This window comes from Diabrotica virgifera, chromosome 9 (genome assembly GCF_917563875.1).
Source record: "Diabrotica virgifera virgifera chromosome 9, PGI_DIABVI_V3a".
NCBI classification, from domain to species: Eukaryota; Metazoa; Arthropoda; class Insecta; order Coleoptera; family Chrysomelidae; genus Diabrotica; species Diabrotica virgifera.
In genome coordinates, this window is record NC_065451.1 from 94,472,719 (window position 1) to 94,494,815 (window position 22,097).

Consider the following 22,097-nt stretch of genomic DNA (forward strand, 5'->3'; position numbering starts at 1 on the left):
TCTGGTAGGCTGGAATTCACAGAATCTTGTGGTAATTCAGTCGCGTTGTCAAAAACAAGTTCTACATCGTTTCTCAACTGACTACCCGGTAAATTATTTATTGTAGTTAGTTCTTCATCGCCGGAGTCGCAATCGGTGACATCATCATTGGCATTTTCTGGGGGAAATATGATCAAACCATCTGGAGGGACTGGGATTTCATCAGAATCAAGCTCTTCTAATAGCTCATGCAATTTGAGAGGCCTCCTGAAACAATACGCACGTTGGTAGTACTAATTACTACCGTCCTTTTAAAAGAACAAAATGAAATCCCAAGCGGCGAGCCTTTGAAACAACGTGACAACTATTCGAGCCAAGAATATACGTACATAAGTCCCTATTATACAATAATCCACATGCCAATGCCGTGAAATAACAGTTTTTTAATTCTAGACTTACCTCCAATTATAAGCATCCATTTTGTAGTCCAAAACCTGGCAATTTACACAGATAACCTCACAATTACAGCATGTGCGCGCACTAAAATCGTTAAAACTTGTCGAATGCTGGCTCTTGAAAACACTCCATCTAGAGCCATCTATCAGTTGGTAGCTGTACTAACCTAAATTACGCATAATTTACACTGCCTTTTAAAAGGACGGTAGTAATATCTGGGTTAATATTATAAAAAAATTGAATATTTTAAATAATCTTTATAAGCACAAATTCGGGAATTCTTGACAAGGAATAACAAAGTTTATTTCCTGCATTGAAAAAAATATTTTATTTGATATACCCTGGTATTGTGAAATAGCTTCTAATTTAGACATTCTAGCATATAAACATAGGATTCTTTGATGGTGATTAAAATGACCAAAAATATTTTCTCCTTCGTGGAACGCCTTGAAATGAATAAATAATTTATTGGTATCCAATTCTTGACATTGTATTGCCAATGGTTTACAAGTATTGCATTTATAAATTTCAAGGCATTTCTTCAATAAATATCCACAAAACATAACGGAACACATTTAGAACAGGCAAATTTTCTTTTGTATAATCATTGCCAGGAAGCGCTTGTGCTTTTTGACATTTATCTTTGTCTTTTTGATGTACGAATTTAGTTATGTCTGCAGATTTTATATTTATCAACAATTCACTTAATCATCCTTACAATTCATTGTTTCTGAATGAAAATAATTTTGACAGAACAGCTTGCGAAATTTTCTTTTAAACTCAATGGTGGCCGGATTTACATGGTTTCCACTCTGTTGTCTAAGACTGCCAAAAAAGTTTTCAATACAGTCGGTATTGAGACGTCAAATTTTCAAATAATATATGCAGTTTTGTTTTGAAAGATTTCACCATAATTTTAACAAACGGTTAATTATTCTCCAACATTTAATACATTTTAATTTATTTGTTATCTGTTTACCGTCTTTTCTAAATACTTTGATATCTTTTAACAATGCAAGAGCTCCATCGAAAAAATCTATTTGAAATTGAGATCCATCAAACCCATTCTTAAATTTATTTTGATGCCTTGGGAAAATGAATTTAATAAACCAAAATGTTTATATCGTCCTTATAGCGTCTGCTGGAAGTCCATTCAGTGACGTGTATGTATTCATTCCACAAGCTACTGCTTGACTAAAAATTTGTGTAGCCCAAGCCACCTTCATTTTTTTTGGAAACTGGTTGGATTGACATGTGAATTTGTAAGTTTAGACGCACACCTATGTAATTATGTTTTTTATCTTGGTGATAAATGTTACTAATGGACACTCAACATGTTTCTTTGCTTTTAAAATTAAAATAATGTTTAAGCCAATTATTTCTAATTGCTTTAATCAAGTGACATGAGTCAAAAATGTAAGCAAGAGGTTTTACGTCCAATTCAAATTCTGGATTTTCAGGAGATACTATCAATATATCTGTTAATTGTACAAAGTTTGAATCCCTGTCACTTTCAATGCCGTCAACGTACAAACCTATATCACTTAATTTTAATAAACATTTTTCAATAATAGGTACTATGCTATTTGCTTTTAACTGCGTTCCAACAAAAAACAGGTTATTTCCAGGATGGAGAAAGACCTTTGATCATGATCACCAAAACATTTTTGCAGAATACCTTTGGAATTCGGTTGGTGATAATTTAAAATTGCGCTTACCTTTTACATTTGATGACTCCGAACTTACTGAACTGGGTCTGTCATCACATTTGTACTTAAGTCCATAGTAGCGTGCTGTATCCATCCTTTGCCTCCATTTTACTAATTACTTCTTCCTCGGAAGCCTTTTCGACTATATCTTTAAATACCGCACTTTACACGACACAAAGTTCATTGTACTTTACTTGTAAAAGTTCCCACTGTACACTAATTTGTTGCCAGGGTCGAGTGTCCACCGGTTCAGCTAACAGATTGTCCAAAACAGCAGCTTTCGTAAAAGCAGTACGAAACACTGTTCGGCGTTTTGTATCTGATTCTAATGCCATATTTTCCCGCTTAAAAAGGTAATAACTTCGGCCGAGCCTCACGACAAACGAACTTATTCGTCGGAAAAAAGTTTACACTAAAATAAGCGGAACCAACTAACTTTTAAGTACACCCGTATAAAAGTCCCGTGTCACGGTCGCCAAATAAAGATAAAGATCTTGAAATACATAAGATAATTCTCCGAAGAAACATTTTGTTTTTTACATAACTTAAGATATTCTATGTATAAATCGGCTATGGTTTACTTCAATGTAATCTTTAGTAGAATGCGACCGACAATAATGACTTTCTTTCCTGGCGGTAGAGTCAATGTGTCAATCCTGTCCCTCTTCTATTTACAAACCAGACAAAAGGCTTTACTGGTGCACTGTACAGCTGTTTACCCGTTCTTCGTGCAATTATAACAGCACGCTACCCTGTAGTCGGAGAGATAGAAGCGGATTTTGTGCGTGATAAGTAATATGGAAAAACTATACCGGAAAACTTTCACCAACTACCGGAAACCAGAGTTGGGGCCGAGGGTAGTTATAAGGGGTCAAAGTCGCGGATTTTATAATTTTTTTTATGACGCTCATGATCGAGATAGTGCACTAAAATTTGGGAATAAGTAGGTCATGACGTAACTAAGTAAAATCTCTAGGGGCGAAACGCTGCGTGGCCGACAAAGGGGTGGGAGTAGGGGTGAATATAAAAAATATAAAGGGTTTTTTGCGACGTTCGTGATTGAGATAGTGGACCAAAATTTGGGAATAAGTAGATCATGACATTACTAAGTAAAATCCCCAGAGCCGGAAACCAGAGTTGGGGGTAAGGGTAGTTATAAGGGGTCAAAGTCGACGTTTTTATTATTTTTTCTGTGACGCTTATGATCGAGAGAGTGCACCAAAATTTGGGAATAAGTAGGTCATGACGTAACTAAGTAAAATCTCCAGGCGTGGCCGACAAAGGGGTGGGGCAGGGGTGAATAAAAAAAATATATGGGTTTTTTTGCGACGTTCGTGATTGAGAGAGTGTACCAAAATTTGGGAATAAGTAGACCATGACATAACTAAGTAAAATCCTCAGAGCCGGAAATCAGAGTTGGGCATGAGGGTAGTTATAAGTGGTCAAAATCGCCGTTTTTATTATTTTTTTTGTGACGCTCATGACCGAGATAGTGCACCAAAATTTGGGAATAAGTAGGTCATGAGGTAACTAAATACAATATCCAGGGGTGGAACGCTGCGTGGCCGATAAAGGGGTGGGGGTAGGTGTGAATATAAAAAATATAAGGGGTTTTTTGCGACGTGCTAGATTGTGATAGTGCACCAAAATTTGATAATAAGTAGACCATGACTTAGTTAAGTAAAATCCCCAGAGCCGGAAACCAGAGTTGGGGATGAGGGTAGTTTTAAGGGGTCAAAGTCGCAGTGTGTATTATTTTTTTTGTGACCCGGCACAACATTTGTCCCCCACGGAGCGTTCCGCCCCTGGAGATTTTACTTAGTAGTGTCATGATCTACTAATTCCCAAATTTTGGTGCACTATCTCGATCACGAACGGCAAAAAAACCCCCATATATTTTTATACTTACCCCTGCCTACCACCCCTTTCTACCCCAAGCAGCGTTCCGCCCCTGAAGATTTTACTTAGTTACGTCATAACCCACCTACTCCCAAATTTTGGTGCACTATCTCCATCATGAGCGCCACAAAAAAATAATAAAAACCGCGACTTTTACCCCTTATAACTACCCTCGTCCGCCACTCTGGTTTTCGCCTCTGGGAATATTACTTACTTATGTCATAGTCTACTTATTCCCAAATTTTGGTGCACTATCTCAATCACGAACGTCGCAAAAAACCCCTTACATTTGATTATATTCACTCCTGCCCCACCCCTTTGTCGGCCACGCAGCGTTCCGCTCCTGGAGATTTTACTTAGTTACGTCATGACGTACTTATTCCCAAATTTTGGCGGGCTATCTCGATCATGAGCGTCACAAAAAAAAATAATAAAAAACGGAATTTGACCCCTTATAATTACCTTCCTTCCCTACTCTGGTTTCCGGCTCTGGGGATTTTAATTATTTATGTCATGGTCTACTTATACCCAAATTTGGGTGCACTATCTCAATCACGAACGTCGCAAAAAACCCCTTATATTTTTTATATTCACCCCTACCCCCACCCCTTTGTCGACCACGCAGCGTTGAGCCCCTAGAGATTTTACTTAGGTACGTCATGACCTACTTATTACCAAATTTTTGTGCACTATCTCGATCATGAGCGTCATAAAAAAATAATAAAATCCGCGACTTTGACCCCTTATAACTACCCTCGGCCCCAACTCTGGTTTCCGGCCGTTGGTGAAAGTCATGTAAACAACTAATTCAACATATCCCCGTATAGTTTTTCCATATTACTTATCACGCACAAAATCCGCTCCCAGCTCTTAGACTACTGCTCTATCCTGTACGCTCAAAGGTGTTATGGCCGAATCTAAAGTATTTATAGCACCTCAGCGGCGTATGCCGTTGCATCACTGAGTCACTGGTTCGCCGTATTTTTAGTCCTTAGGACCTTTATGTCCACACCCTACCCGTGGATGCCCGTCCAGTCTTTTTTGGCCTTCTTCAAGGTTGCTTCATCTACTCCCAGATCCAAATTTGTGATTGTAAAGTATGTTTCCTTTTCTCTTACTGCCGTATTCATTCTTACAATTTTACTGTCGAAATACGTTTTTAGTTTTTCGGTGGCTCCCTTCCTTTCAACTTACTAAAATATGCCCCCGTTTGTTTTCTTAGTTTATCAACTTTTAAACCTATTTTCCCTGTCTGTCTTCTTGTTCATCTCCTTTAATAAGTCTGTATATGCCTTCTCCCTATTCTTATTAGGAGGAAATAAAATGTCTCAAATTTTCGAAAACGTCTTCCGCTTTTATTTCGACTGTGACAACTTCTTTTGGAGCCCAAACCACTAAATAGTACAAGATTCTTTTGGTCACAAATAAGTGCCCTTGAATTTGTAAGTACATAATAATCGTGATTCTAATTGACTCCAATATTTCTTTTTTATTAGCAGTTATTCTATACCCTGAATCCTTTTTAATTGCTTCCAGTAGTGAACATTACCTATATTGACATGGACACTTCACTTGATCAGGACTAGCACCAATAAAACCACATCCATGCAGCCAATATCCAGTCCTCTCCACTTTTTCAAATTTCCCTCAAATTCCTTGATTCCAGCACTTTCATTCTCTCTTCCCCTCTCTATGGATTTAATGTATCTGTACTTAAAAATAAATAATTTTTATTCGGTTACTTCTATAAATGGTGTCATTGCAACGATAAGAATCAGATATTGCTAAATTTTCAACAAACATGAAGTAATATAATTATTGTATTTTGTAACCATTTATGGCGCTTCTAAATAAACCAACAAATTTTATCATACTGTACTACTGAAAACTGTTCTGTAGTTTCGACATTTCACTAAACTTGTAGTTAAATTTATGATCAAATACAATTTCTATATTATATGAGCCAAAGTCAATGAATTGCTACTCTTACCTGATATTCTTTTTAAAAGGCTGGTTGCAAATCTAATTCGTCTATATGCAGCTAACACAGACCAAAGTTACTTGCAGTTACTTTATTTTTTCTCATTTGAAGCCAATGTGGATTCGTATATTGTCCTACAGTGTTTTGGGCTATACTCTGTATTGTATTTACATCAATTTTCAAAATAGTGTTGAAGTAATATCTTCTTTATCAGGAGCTCTAAATAATACATCTTCAATGTCTGCAATTTGCCACTTTTCAGATATTGTTTGGGGTTCTTCAGTAAGCACTGGACTCCACTTGCGATTTGTAGTCGCGGCAACTAAAAAATCACTGTCGCAGAAAATCTGGTGGGAGCGGTGGGTGCCTCCACTTGCGATTTTTAAGTCGCAGAATTACATCAGTCTTGCAATGGATAACATCGAAACTACTTGTGTCGATATATATCAAAAACGCCCAAGTCACGAATAAACATTTTTGTGGTAATTTGAGGTTTTAATTTTGAGGTTTTTTTGTAGCTTGAAGTTTCAGCTAGTATAAAGGTGTGATTTTATTTCGTGCTATCAATATTATGCCTGGCAACACAGACAAATAAAAAATCAAATTAAATTCACAATGTAAATACACCTTTTTGATTAGTTTTACTAGGACTTAGGCACATTTGATATAATGGTTATGGATTTGGGCAATATTGAAAAATAGGGAACTAAACTAAGAGAGTTTGAAGTATTGCAATGCGACTTAGGTGAGTTTGATATTACTTTCTTTGATATGACTTATTGGGGTACGGACTCAGGAATTTTAAAAGTAAATTTTATTATAAAAATATGTTTTCCATAAAACATGACTTTACATATTTACTGTCTTTTAGTTTTTAAAAAGAGATTAAAAAGAATGAGAAAAAAATATTAAACTAAAATAATATTAAACTAAGAAAAAAATATTAAAATATACATATTCACCATAAAAATATTAAAATCTATCAAGAACAAAGAACTATACAAAGTCGAATACTTCATCAGGTACGGAGTCATTTTCTTCATCACCTGTACCTGTTTCACCATCATATCCGGGTATAGCTAGAACATTTTTGAAATAATTTAGCTCCGGGATTTCCGGCAACTGATCTCCAAAGTGTTTTTTCAACAGCTTGTTTACATCATCCAGCTTCTCTTGTTTAATGGAGACATTACTTTGAATCATTCTGTAAGGTAATATATGTGAAATCTTTTTACCTCTTTTTGTTATTGGTAAGAGTTGACTTATGTCATTTCTGTACGATAATTCACCCCGTACCATAATTTTTTTGTTTACCTTTTCGATGATTATGCGCTTGCATTTACTGATTTGGAAGTGCAGGCTCTGTGTGCTTTTAAGCACATTCTTGCATGCTTCTTTCCAATCAAAGACAATCACTTTGTCTACTAAATTGTAGACGGTAGCATTAGACGACATTAAATTAATATACTCGTTTGCATTTAATATGTTTTCCAGGCGCCTAATTTTTTTTCAGTTATTGCAAACACCCTATCAGGAGGAATAAAGCTATGGCCTGTTACTGGAAAAATTATCTCAACGTTAGATAAATTTTGTGTCTCGTATAGTCATTTTGAAACCATCCCAATTAAAGTGGAGTTTTTGTTTTGTCCTTCACAGCCATCGGCTACCAACGTGACAATTTTTTTCCTCAATATTTAAATTGTTTAAGCAGTGATAGACACAGGATGCTATTTCGTTGGATCTTTTTGGTGCCTTATCCTCAGTCCAAACATAATAAAAGACATTTAGAGGTGTTAAATTTACCTTTGAGTTCCCCACAACAATTGTAAAATTGTATATATACAGTGCGTCCATAAAGTAACGCATAAATTCATTATTTCGTAAACCGGCCACTTTAAGGAAAAAGCACAAAACAGGTCGATTTTTATTTTTAAATTACGATTTTTTGGCATATATGTCATACTAGTGACGTCATCCATCTGGGCGTGATGACGTAGTCGATGATTTTTTTAATGAGAATAGGGGTCATGTGATAGTTCATTTGAAAGGGTATTTAATTCTCTATTCACTAATATAAACATTAACATATTTATTTATACAGGTTGCCCAAAAAAAATTTTAAATTTAAATTAACTGACAGAAAAAGATTAATGTATGTAATTTATTTAATTCTAAATACATTTTACTGCTGTCAGAAAACAGAAAAAAAAATTATTTAAAAAACAAATATTGATGTTGACTTAAACGTAATGTCCAAACTGCCAAGTGGTAGGTGGGTAGCAGGTTTAACATTGAATTTAAACGACAAACAATATTTATTTGTCAAATAAACATTTTTTTTTCTCGTTTTCTGACAACAGTAAATCGTATTTTGAATTAAATAAATTACATACATTCTTCTTTTTGTCTCAATTAATTAAATTAAAACAATTTTTTAAACACCCTGTATAAATAATGATGTTAATGTTTATAGTATTGAATAGACAATCGAATACCCTTTCAAATGAGCTATTACATGACCCCTATTCTCATTTAAAAAATACATCGATTACGTACGTCATCACGCCCAGATGGATGACGTCCCTAGTATGATACATATGCCAAAAAATTGTAATTTATAAATAAAAATCGACTTGTTTCAGGATTTTTCCTTAAAGTCGCCGGTTTACGAAATAATTAATTTATGCGTTACTTTCTGGACGCACTGTATATATAGCTGCCTTGAATAATACGTTGATTGGTGTGGTACCCTGGGCATGGGTAGATTTTTTTGACAATCAAATGAAAGGATGAGGATATCCGGATTCATCTTTCAAAAGCTGAAAAAAGCATTTAGCTCTCGTCTTATGAATTCTATATTGTGCGCGTATATTTTCCTTTTCAATGCCGTTTTGACATCTTTTCAGTTTTTCTACAAGCTGTAGACAATCGGAGCAAACATCCCGTGGTGGTGTTCCAAATCCAATGTTAAAAGATGTATTAAATACTTTCCTAAAATACGATTTAGTTACTTGGAATCCGGGTAAGGATTGATCTTCATACATTTTATACATTTTAATAATATTAAGAGCAGGGTCTAAATAAATTCTCTGTTTTATCTTGCCCCTACAGTAGTGAGAATCCAAAGGTTGGAATTTCTTGATACATTTTTGGACCGAATCCAATTTTGACCTATATGCAAACTCTTTCCGGTTACCACCTCTCCTCTCTGATGCACTACTCCCACTTTCTGCAAATCTTTTAGTAACTCCTTTTCTTCTTCCTTGTTTTAGATTTAAAACATGACAGAAAGCTTGAAGACAGACTGCAATAAGTTGCTTTGACTTGTGGTTAGGAATAAAAAAAATGATTGGAATGCGATTTTGGAGTTCTTGTATTTGTTCTTGATCGTTTTCGTTCTACAGGAGTTATAGATATGTACTTCAACATGAAATTATCTTGATCAATTTTTTTATGACTGCTATAAAAATTCTTATACAAGTAGAACATGGTATTAGATGTTAAAGATTCACATTTGTATTTGCTTTTATTCACGTGCTTATATGTGGGCTTTTTGGGTAAAGATGTGGCCAAGTATCTGAAAAAAAAAGAACTTCAACAAGCAGAAAAGTACTTAAAAAAATAATAATAAAACAAAAGAAGCATTAAAAGAAGGAAAAGCGATATCCTAAAAGGAAGGAAAAGGGATAGTTGCTGTGATCAGCAGGGTGCTTCCGTACCTCAGTTTGAAAAAATTAATTGAGGGGTCTCGATTCAAAACCGGACATTTCCACTTTGTCATTCTGAGTAAACTAAAAAAAAATTTACAACTTTACTTTTCCCTATCTAGAACTGGAGGAAAAGTCCACTTTTGCATCTGAACCAATTATTTCACACTGAATTACTACTAGGAACTGTCAAATTTTGCTCTTTATCAAATTGTTTGCTCTTTAATCACAGATGACAGAGGTGTATATTTAACTAATTTTGACCAAAAAGTGGAAATGTCCGGTTTTGCATCTAGACCCCTCAATTATGGAACAAAAATTTTTGTTTTTTGTATTTTTTGGGTATGGATGAGGGAATATTGTTATATACATTTGTATACGGTACATTCCATGTCAAATCACGCAAAAACTTTTAGATCTCCGATTTTTCTCTACGCCCCTATTGTCAAGGCCACTGTAATAAAAACACACACACACACACGCGCGCGCGCGCGCTCACATACACACACACGCACATTAGTCTATTTTAGAAAATAACTACAACGTTAACGGGGTTTTATTGTTTCATATAGTCAATGGACTACTAAATATGAAAAACCCGCGGAGTGCTACCATTTAAAGGGGTGCGTTTTTGAGAAAGGGGTGAATTAGTCCCTAGACACAGGGCGAATTAGGGTGAGTCCTATGGACTTTTGGTACAAACACGTCTACAGGAAAATTGTTCCAAGTTGAATTTACTATCGAAGCATCACATTTTAATGTTAAAAATAGTTTTTTTTACAAAACTATATCCAAAACAAAAGCAAGGAAAAAACACGAAAGATAGCAACTTTGTTTTGCTCCATAACTTCTTTCCACGTGGATATAGGTATAGACATTGCTTCACAAAAAAAACTTCCATCCTTCCTCTTTAAAATGACGTTTGGTAAAAGTTTCTACGATTTATAGTTTTCAAACTGATTTTTCAAAATTTGCCCCTCACAGCCATTTTGGCCCATTTTCCTTGTTACTTCTCAAACATTGTTCTGTAACTTTTTCTGCGTAGCTTTAGGTATATGCAATTTTACATTTGATAGGAACAAAATTCAATTATCTTTAAAATGTTATATTGTAGAAGGCTATATGACTATTTTTAAGCAAGATACGGTTGTTCAAAATGTTATACTTTTAATGATTTTTGATATATTTTACGATTCTTTTTTTACCAGTCATCATCAGTGCTTACGTGCAATGTACATGCTAACCACCAAGATAGTATTTAACAAAAATATGTGGCTCAAAGCCCAGTAAAAAAAGTCCGTCAAGGAAACATTGGTTTAAAAAGCTACATTAGATATGGATGTTTAAAATATTTAGCTAATCTGCCCTAGGTAACATCTGAGCTGTGGATTTGACTTGTTTACATGGTGAAAGTATGACGACAAGAAAATTTTTAATACGTCAAGAATTTAAAAAAATTTTAAATTACTGTAAATTGTAAGTAAGTATGTATTCAAACCAATATCAAATTGTTGGCGATAAAATTTTGTATGCACCACATCAGTAAAAATTCTTTATCGAACTCGTCTGTTATTCACCTTGCTCGCTCTTTTGATGTGACCCTTTTGAGGGTTTTTTAAATATACCTTTTATACATGATTTTACCGTTTTTTTTTTTGTATTATATGGTATACAGCCAACCACAGGAAAACTTTTTCCTTGTGAATTTTTAAATTTCTCATTATAACTTTTTTTATTGTAAATTTAGGTATATACGTTGTACATTAAAATAGCTTATCTTCTTTACTTTAAAATGATGTATTGTAAAAAATTCTAGGACTATTTTTACACAAGATATGCTTTTTCAAAATGTGACCTATACACATGCAATAGGTCCCACTAAGTTGGAACTACATGGAAAACTTTTGTATTATTAACTTTATAAAAAAAATATTCTCATCAGATATAAAATTTTATTAATAGTGTACGAGGTATGTTAAAAATATGAATTTCGCATCTTTTCGAAGTACCTTTATATTTTACAATATCGAAAAGTGTTATTATGAAAAGTTATTTGAAATTAAAAATTATATTATAATATGCAATTTCATATATTCTTCTAATTGAAAAAAAATATAAAATTTTTCTTAAATTACGGATACCCTTGGATATCCTACGGATATCTTGTTTAGAAATAGTCCTATAATTTTTTGCAATACACCATTTTAAAGTAAAGAAAATAAGCTTTTTTATTTTACAATGTATATACATAAATGTACAAGAAAAAAAAATCATAATAGTCCAGGAACCGAAGCTTTTCACCTCGCAATTTTTACAGAATGGATCGATTTGCTAGAAAATTTGACAATAAGTAGTGGATAGTCCAAGGATTAAAATCTATATAATGCCGAAAGGCGCTTTTACCATGGGGGTGGTTGCCACCCCATCCCGGGGGTGGAAATTTTTTATTATATTTTGACCGCAAAAGTTGATAAAAACATTCATTCTAAGCAAAAAATGTTCTATACATTTTTTTGATAAAATGAATAGTTTTCGATTTATTCGCTATCGAAAGTGTTAGTTTCATATCGAAAAAATAAGTGTTTTTCAATAATGTACTAATTCACGATTCACTCAATTGTTGCCGTAGAAAAATTTTTTTCAAACCAAGTTCTTTGGAATGAAATAACCTACAATTTCATATTTAAACATTTTTTCGTATCTCTGATGCTAATCTTTCTATTCTGAAGAAATCGACATTTTTACCGAACTACAAAAATTCGTTAGTCGATTTTAACTCCAGTTTTTTTAAAACTAATCATTCAAAGACAGTCAAACGTCTAGAATCTATAAAAAATACATAAATAAAGAAGAATGAATAAGGCCATTGACTAAAATCACCGCTAACTTACATTTATATGTTTCCAATTGGATTTCTCCTTTTTTTTTTTCAAAAAAATATATTGATTTTTTAACCGTAACTTTTCTATTTTTTATCTTAGAAAGTTTGGTAAAAAATATTTGTAGGTTTTTATAAGGTCTATAGGCCTATTAATATTAATTCTTTTTAAAATCCTCAGTCTCAAAAAGAGGTGACTTTGAAAGGGTTGGTAAAGGTGGTTTTTGCATGTTATTACAAGTTTTAATTATCAATAGCTCACTCAATTTTTGCCGTAGTAAAAATTTCTGCAAACCAGTTTCTTGGGAATTAAATAAGCTACAATTTCATATTTAAACATTTTTTCGTATCTCTGATGCTTATCTTTCTATTCTGAAGAAAAATAATTTTTTTCCAAACTACAAAAATTCTTTATTCGATTCTAACTCCATTTTTTTAAAACTAATCATTCTAAACCGCTGAAACTTTTAGAACCTATTAATAATATACAAATAAAGAAGACCAAATAAGGATAATGACTAATTTTAATTAGGGTGGTGATTAGGAGGTTGCTTCGGATCACTTTTTCGCTGAAAAAAGAATGGACTAACATTCTTTTCAATATACGTCACTTAATTTTTGAGCTAGAGACTTTGTTTTTATTTTTGGAGATATATATTTTAAAATGCTTTAAATTAGTTTAAACAAGTTATCCTCGAAAAATGCATAGTTTTCCCGTCTTTTGACTTTGAAACTACAGTATTTATCATTTGACGAAGAAGAGCTAACATTTAATAGTGTATAGCTCGATTACTATTGGTCTTAAAGAAAATTAAAAGAAACGGTTTTGTTTATTTTTTCAAAAGGTACATTTTTGTTAAGTAAAGTTGTTTTGATAAAACGAAAACTTTTGGAGTTATTAGCCGAAAACTTATTAACAACATTGATTTTTTCGATATAAAACAAACACTTTCGATAGCGAATAAATTGAAAACTATTAATTTTATCAAAAAAATGTATAGAACATTTTTTGCTTAGAATGAATGTTTTTACCAACTTTTGCTGTCAAAATGGTTTAAAAAATTTCCACCCCTGTGGCAACCACCCCCATGGTAAAAGCGCCTTTCGGCATCATATAGATTTTGATTTATGGACTATCCACTACTTATTCTCAAATTTTCAAGCAAATCGATCCATTCTGTAAAAATTGCGAGGTTTTGTCCTATTTTAAGCTTCATTACTTGGACTATAATGAGAAATTTAAAAAATAATCATTAAAAATATCAGAAATCATTAAAAGTATAAAACCCTGAAAAAGAATAACTTGCTTGAAAAGAGCCTTATAATCTTATTCAATATATCATTTTAAAGGTAATTGACTTCTCTTTCTACTAAACGTACCATTGCATATACGTAGAAATGCGTAGAACTAAGTTACAGAACAATTTGTGCGAAATAATAGGGAAACTATTCCAAAAATGATGTGCGCGGCGAACTTTGAAAAATCCCATTTCCGAAATTATAAATCCTAAAGACTTTTACTAAACTTTACTTTAGAGAGGAAGGATGGAAGTTATTTTTCGCTGCAGCAATGCCTATATCTATATCCCTGTGGAAAAAGGTTATGGGGCAAAAAACAAAATTGCTTTCTTCCGTGTTTTTTTCTTGCTTTTCTTTTGAATATATTTTTGTAAAAAAAATACTTTTGACATTAAAATGTGATATTTCGATAGTAAATTCAACCTGGAACAATTTTTCGCTAGAAGTGTTTGTACCAAAAGTGCATATTACTCACCCTAATTCACCCTGTGCCTAGGGACTAATTCACCCTGTGCCTAGGGACTAATTCACCCCTTTCTCAAAAACGCACCCATTTAAATAGTAGCACTCCGCGGTTTTTTCAAATCAAGAGATCCATTGACCATATGAGACAATAAAATCCCGTTAACGTTGTAGTTCCTTTTAGCTCTCTTATTTTGAATATAATCAATAGTCTACATACACGATCGACATTGTGACCCCGTGGTGGCCGGGAAGCAAAAAATGAACAAAACAAAATCAGAATATTTATTTTATCGCCCACCGTCACTAAAGTCATTCATTATTGTACTCAATTGCCCTCATTTGCGGCAGTAAAGTAACGTTTTATTTCACTGAAAGAAGAATTTTACTTTACCTGCCGCTATTAATCGGGATTGAATGTAAGTGGTCGATGGCAGTAATCGATTATTTATTTGAATTAACTTACAATGTATTTACTTTAATTATTAAAAATATTGTACAAAATTTACGACATTGTTTATTAAATTTATGTCAAAAAGTGAAATTCTGTAGTGTTTTGTAATTATATTCATATAAAATAAATCAAAACTTTACCGATTTAGTAATTATTCAATATTGATAACAATTGATTAAAAATCGAAAGCGGCCATCATGCAAAAATCATGCGTCACCACTGTCATAAAATTTTTAATACGTCAAGAATTTAAAAAATTCTTAAATTATTGTAAATTGTAAATAAGTATGTATTCAAACCAATATCAAATTGTTGGCGATAAAATTTTGTATGCACCACTTCAGTACAGACTCTTTATCGAACTCGTCTGTTATTCACCTCGCTCGTTCTGCTCATAATATCAGACTCGTTCGATAAAGAGTAACTTTACTGACTTGGTACATAAATAACTATTAACGCAGTAGAATTAATTTTAATTTAAATTTAATACTTAGAAATACATTTAATACCAATCAAGAAATTGGATAGGTATAAGTTCGAACAATCAAAAGCAGTCCGGCTCTGTTTAAAAACACGACTAAGCTGCCTCGAGGTACGATCTCACTATGAAAACATTTAATATTATGCTCAAACTTACCTATCTTGTCCATTTTTCTTCACATTATCAGTCGTAATTTTTTTCTGCTTCTTTTTTGTTAATTCTGGAGGCACAACGTTTATTAAATTGTTCATAATTAAAATATAAATACGGAGCACGGTTATCACTAGCACGTGGTTTAAACAAGAGTGGCGGCCATGGCAGAGTAAAGATTAAATGTGATTGGTTGTAATGGACCCTGGCGCATGATTTGAAACGCGCGGGCGACTTACGTTGGATTGATAAAATCTATCAACTTTTGCGCTTAATTTCTTTAAGAAGCCGGGGACTTAGGTAGTATTGATATATACGAAAAGAATCTACATGTTTTACTGAATTTAAGAAATATATAATATCTTAAATAAGCAATAGTGGCCTTGGGCGAGTTTGATATGTATCGACACACTTGTGTTATCGCTCTTTTACTTCGGGAGAGAAGTTAACGGCGAAAGCATCGTTATTGGATTCATATTAAATAAAAGATTAATTAAAGGACAGTTTTACATGCTATTTGAAGATTTATGTGAACATCCTAAAAAAATTTTTCAATACCACCGCATGTCAAAAAGTAGTTTTGATGAATTATTGGGTATAGTTGGTCCATCAATAACATATATAGTGACACAAAGTGGAGACAATGCATACCACCAGAAGAACGTTTGTCAGTAACTTTGAGGTAAGTAAAAAGTAATAGAGACAATGTAATATTTTTAATTACCAGTTAGATATATCAAATAAATCAGAAACTTTAAGGTTAAGTAAAAAACTATTAAAAAGACAATATTGTTAATCACTGGTTAGACCAGGGGTGTCAAACTCAATTTTGCAGAGGGCCATATATTAAATTCAGAATGTGTCGGCGGGCCAGATTCAAATAAAAAAAAATGTACTGAATTATTATAACATTTTATTTAATAGTATACTTATAATATACGGTTGTTAAAAATCATATCAAAGTTATAAAAGAGGGTAATTATTTTGAGCTCGAGGATCCAGATACCTGACTTCTCTTGTTTTTGACAAGCTCATTGATGTCAGGTATCATATTCGTTGTATTTATTTTAAGAATTGATTGGAGATGTTCATTTGTAAGTCTTGTGCGATGTTTGTTCTTATTTATTTTCATGACGGAAAACATCTGCTCACATAAATAGGTGCTACCAAACATGCACAGAATGCGTGCTGCATGCTTTTTTAATTCCGGGTAGTTATCCAAACTCTTGAAATATTGTGTATAAAATGTAAGTGCGTTAAATTTTTCTTTCAAAATACTGTCCGATTGAAGATCTATCAACTCCATTTGCAAATGAACTGGTGCCTGTGAAGCTTCAAAATTGAATGGATTGTTGAAAATTGGGAATTCCATTTCATTCATTTTGTGGAAGTCTTCAAAACGATTGTTGAATTCCGTGATAAGATTTTGCAGAAGTTGAGAATATTGATCCAATTTTTTTTGATCCACTGTGCCAAATGATTTTAAATGAGGGAAATGATCCAAAGTTTGATTTTTTACCTGATTTTCCCACAGCCTCAACTTTGTTTCAAAGGCTTGAATACATGAGTACATTTGAGTGACAATCAGATTTTTACCCTGTAACTTTACATTCAGATCAGTCAAGTGTTTATTCATATCTACCAAAAAGGCACAATCAACCCACCAGTCATTGTCATAATCAATTGGGTTGCCTTTTTCTAACATGAAAGCTTGAATAGGGTCACGTAATGCAAAAAATCTTTCTAAAACTACTCCTCGACTGAGCCAACGAACTTCGGTGAAATAAGGGACATCAGAAAACTTTTCGTCCAAATCTTGTAAAAACTGCCTGAACTGTCGGTGATTTAGTCCTCTGCTCCTTATAAAATTTACTATTTTAATTATAGGTTGCATGACATGGTCCATTTTTAAATGTTTGGATGCCAATGATTCCTGGTGAATTATACAGTGAAATCCCACAACATTTCCTGATGTTTTCTGTTTTAATTTAGTTACAACGCCCGAATGTTGGCCAACCATGGCAGGAGCGCCATCCGTAGTTGTGCTGCTAAGTATATTCCAATCGAGTCCATATTCTGCCATCAAATGCTCCAATGCAGAATAAATATCATTTGCTGTTGTAGTACCTGTCAATGGAACGCACTTTAATAGTTCTTCAGTTATTTCAAAGTTACTGTTAATACCTCGTATAAAAACAGCAAGTTGAGCTGTATCAACAGTATCAGTGCTCTCATCAACAGCCAGTGAAAAGTTTGTAAATTCCTTAATTTTCTCCTTCAGTTGAAGAACCAAATTTTGAGATAAATCATTTATTCTTGAAGCAACAGTGTTTCTTGACAGCGAAATATTTTGGATTATTGACTTTTGAAATGGAAATGAAACATCGGCAACTTTCAACATACAGTCTTTAATAAAATCACCATCAGTGAAAGGTTTTGATCTCTTCGCGATTTCTAATGCAATAATAAAACTTGATTTCAGGGCATCTTCGCTCTCAGTATTAGCTTTAGTAAACATCGATTGTTGACCTTGAAGTTTAGATTTTAAAGATGACAATCTGTCCATTCTTATTTTTTCAGTGTAACAATCGAATTTTGATTTATGATTCGTATCATAGTGTCTCTTCAAGTTAAACTCCTTACAAACAGCAACTGTTTGATTGCAAATCAAACACAGTGGTTTACCTTTCCATTCTATGAAAAAATATGCATTTTCCCATTTAGACTGAAAAACTCTACGTTCACTATCAACTTTACGTTTTTGTGACATTATGCCGAAATCGTAACAACTATGGAACTCGACACAATTATGGATATCGCACACGCACGACACAAACAAATGTACAATACCTTCTCAACCACTACTTCGCAACTGACTCACGTGACACGTCGACGCACTTCTTTTATATCGATAAGGAAGGTTCTAGTCTAGACTCGAAGCGCATGGAAGATTCTATTGTTCTCAACAAAAATAATAGGGTGTTTCCGCTAAGAGATGGTGTTACTGTCTATCTCTCTCGCTTGTCTAGGCACGCTCTGCCTTTGAAATGACTTATAAATGTAGTGTAGTGTACGCATTTTAAAACTTCCGTAGAGCAATCGAGTGAAGTCTAAAAGCTCTAAAAAACATGATTCTTCTTTCTGTGACACATTGCGATCGCGGGCCGTATTGGTATGGCCCGGGGGCCGGATGCGGCCCGCGGGCCGTATCTTTGACATGACTGGGTTAGACATATCACATACATCACTATCACTTGTAGAAGACGGTGACAGAACGTTACGTCTAACATTATTGTCATACTGTTGCAATGATTCAGTATTCTGTGATTGCCGATATTTTTTATTTCCGGTATAATTAGCTTGAGAAGCTCCACCATGATGATCAGGCCCAGGTTTACCCCTACTAGCGCCCTAGGCCTAGCTGTTTTTACTGCCCTGCCTCCCTCATCAACTCCTCTCCCTGTAGCTGGTCCCCTGCCCAGTGATGAAACACTCATTTAAAAAAAATAAAGGGAGGGATGACTCAAGTTAAAGAGGAATCGTTGAAAGCTTTTATTTTCAATCTTACAAAATTAAGGCCATTTCCGGCATAATTTGAGTATTAATATAATAACAAGGAAACAAAAAAAAAGAAGAAAACACCATTATTTCACCAATCACCAGGGTTACATTGCTTTACGCCTAGCTTTTTGACGGGCAAAATCATCAATGAGGTCTCCATACGCAATTCTTTTGGTGATACGCTGCTCAATAGTAAGAAGTGATAACGCTGTCAATCTTTCAGTTCCCATTGTTGACCGAAGGTAATTCTTGACGCGTCGCAAGGTCGAAAATGAGCGTTCTCCGGAACAGCTTGAGACAGGTGCGGAGAGAATCATACGGAGTGCTATGTCAATGTTCGGGCACATTTCTAGAGCACCATTTTCATAAAGAAATTTATAGAGTCCGGAAATACTTGAAGTTTTTTTCACTTTTTGGTCACCTGTTATCTCCCAAAGCGATGACTCACATTGGCCCAAATAAGCTTGCAGATAAAAACATTAATCAGTTAATGATGTTTCGATATCATTTGGGTATAAGGTCACTAGGTGATTAGCTTTTTCTGTAATGACATCGGAGCTCTGTAAGTCAATGTCCTCAAAAAACCCAAAAATGGAATGAATGTCACTATATTTATCAGAGCGTTTACGTAGCTCAGTGCTTAACTTATCCAAAATTACATTGAACGTATTGATTTTGAAGGCATCCCGTCCATTAAATGATATTTCGCCATCTCGAGACTCATCAAATGCTAATTTTCGTTTCTTATCTCTCCTTTCATCATATTTGTAAGTGACCTTGCTAGATTTTTCCTTCGCTAAATTTTCTAATCGGCCAAAATCTTCTCGTAAAGACACATACTCTGAAAGGGTACTGTAATGTAATTTTACTTGTCCTAGATCTATGCTTTGACTTTGAAGTTTCTTGCTCACTTTGTTGAATGTTGTTAAAATACTTCCCCATAAAGTGACCATGAAGGCTGTTTCTAGGGAATCCAATTTATCTTTTAAAGAAGAGGCCTGGTGCCTAGTAACTTTTGGCTGATGTTCATCCTTAGCTATCACATCTAAAGCCTTAATTACTCTACTCCAATCAATATCTATTGTTAGACATGCATCATGACGAGCTTCCCATCGTATTTTAGAGAGACTGTGGAGAACTCGGGTACAGTTCTGGGAAAGCACTGTCCAACGATGTGTAGAGCAAGAAAAAAATTGTAAAGTTCTTGCAGCAGAACAAAAAAAGATGTTGCCATAACGCAATAATCAGAGGCACAGAAGCCCACAAGGTTCAGAGAGTGGCCTGAACATGGAACATATACTGCAAAAGGACATTTAGCCTTAATCTGTGCCTGTACGCCGGAGTAGATGCCCGACATATTTGATGCATTATCGTACGATTGTCCTCGACAGTTTGATACATCTAACCCGCAGTTTTCAAAAAAATTTATTGTTGCATTGACTATTTCTTCAGCTTTATGGCCAATGTTAAGCACAAAACATAGAAACCTTTCAACCGGCTCCCCATTAATCACATACCTCAGAATAAATGTAAGCTCATCTGTGTGAGAAATATCAGGAGTTGAATCTAATACAATTCCAAAATAGTTCTTCCAGTATAATACTTTTCACTCTTTCAGCCATAAGTAAAATAAATTCCTCACAGATGTCTAAAGACAGGTAAGAAGTGTGTCCTGATCCGACATTGCTAAAGCGTTTTATATGTTCTTTGAGAAACGGGTCAAATTCTGCAAGGTATTCAAGAGAAGCGAGATAATTACCCTGTCATTCTTCCTCTACTTTCTCCTTTGAACCCCTAAATGCCAAACGGCGAGAGGCGAGAAATTTCACCGTCTCTACAACTCTTCTCAACACGACCTTCCAATAGTTGGTTTCTTCTTCTAACTGTTGAATTAGACTTGAACCAGCGCGTGCTTTTGTATTCCCTCGGACTTTAAGGTTTCCTAAACTTGTTTTATGTCCACTGGAATTTTCATGGCTCTTCAATCGCTGCGAAGCATTTTTCCAGCCATTAAATCCGTTTACAAAAGCGCTTTCTGAATCTGCGTACTTCCCGAACAACATGCAGGGAGCGCAGTAAACGCAGCCTTTAACTTTGGAATAAACCAACCAAGATCTATTTTGAGTTCCGCCATTGAGCATTTTTCTCACGAACATACTTTTAGAGGCATAACGCACTTTATCTGAGTGCTGTCTTTTTCATAATTTATTTTCCACAATGATGGATCAGAAGAAAAAACGACTCCACCAGTGCAATCAAAAGAGGAAGTCTCATAATTTTCCACACTCTTAACAGCCTCACCTTTTCCACTTTGATTGCCATCTGAAATGGAAACACTAGAACTAGTAGACGGCAACGGCAACAAGATAGCATCACGATCATCATAAGTCTCACCTTTTCCACTTTGATTGCCATCTGAAATGGAAACACTAGAACTAGTAGACGGCAACGGCAACAAGATAGCATCACGATCATCATCATCGGTTGATACCTCCGTTATGGTCTTACTTTTATCGATACTAAAAAAGGATGAAATTTTGGGAATTTTTCGTAATAAATCAGTCTCTTTTTCTTCCTTAGCCGCCCTCTTTAGTTTAAATCGATAGCCACTAAGTTTTCCAGGCTTACGAGGATCACTATTCGTACACATTTCACTAAACTACAAAACCGAGAAGCAGATATCGAATCGACGGTCAAACATCAAAAGTAACGCGGCGATCACTACTCCTATACATTTGACATTTCACTAAACTAACAAACCCGAGAAGCAAATAATGTAATGGAATCGACGTTTCATCAAAAGTAACGCGTAAATAACTCGAGAATGTTGATATTCCCACCTTCATACCCCACCAAACGCGATTGCTTCAATTCCATGCAACGCAAGGCGACTCTTACCGATGGGTAGCGTAAGTGTAACGGTGTAAGTACAGGAATCATCGTGGTATTAACGTATCGTTTATGTTTTCTCGCGTCTCGGCATTCCTTCCCCCGCGTTTTCATTAGTCGCCCTCAAATTTCTGTCCCATTGAATTGAAAACATCTGAAATTTTGCGCCCCTCAAAATCTTGCGCTCTATGC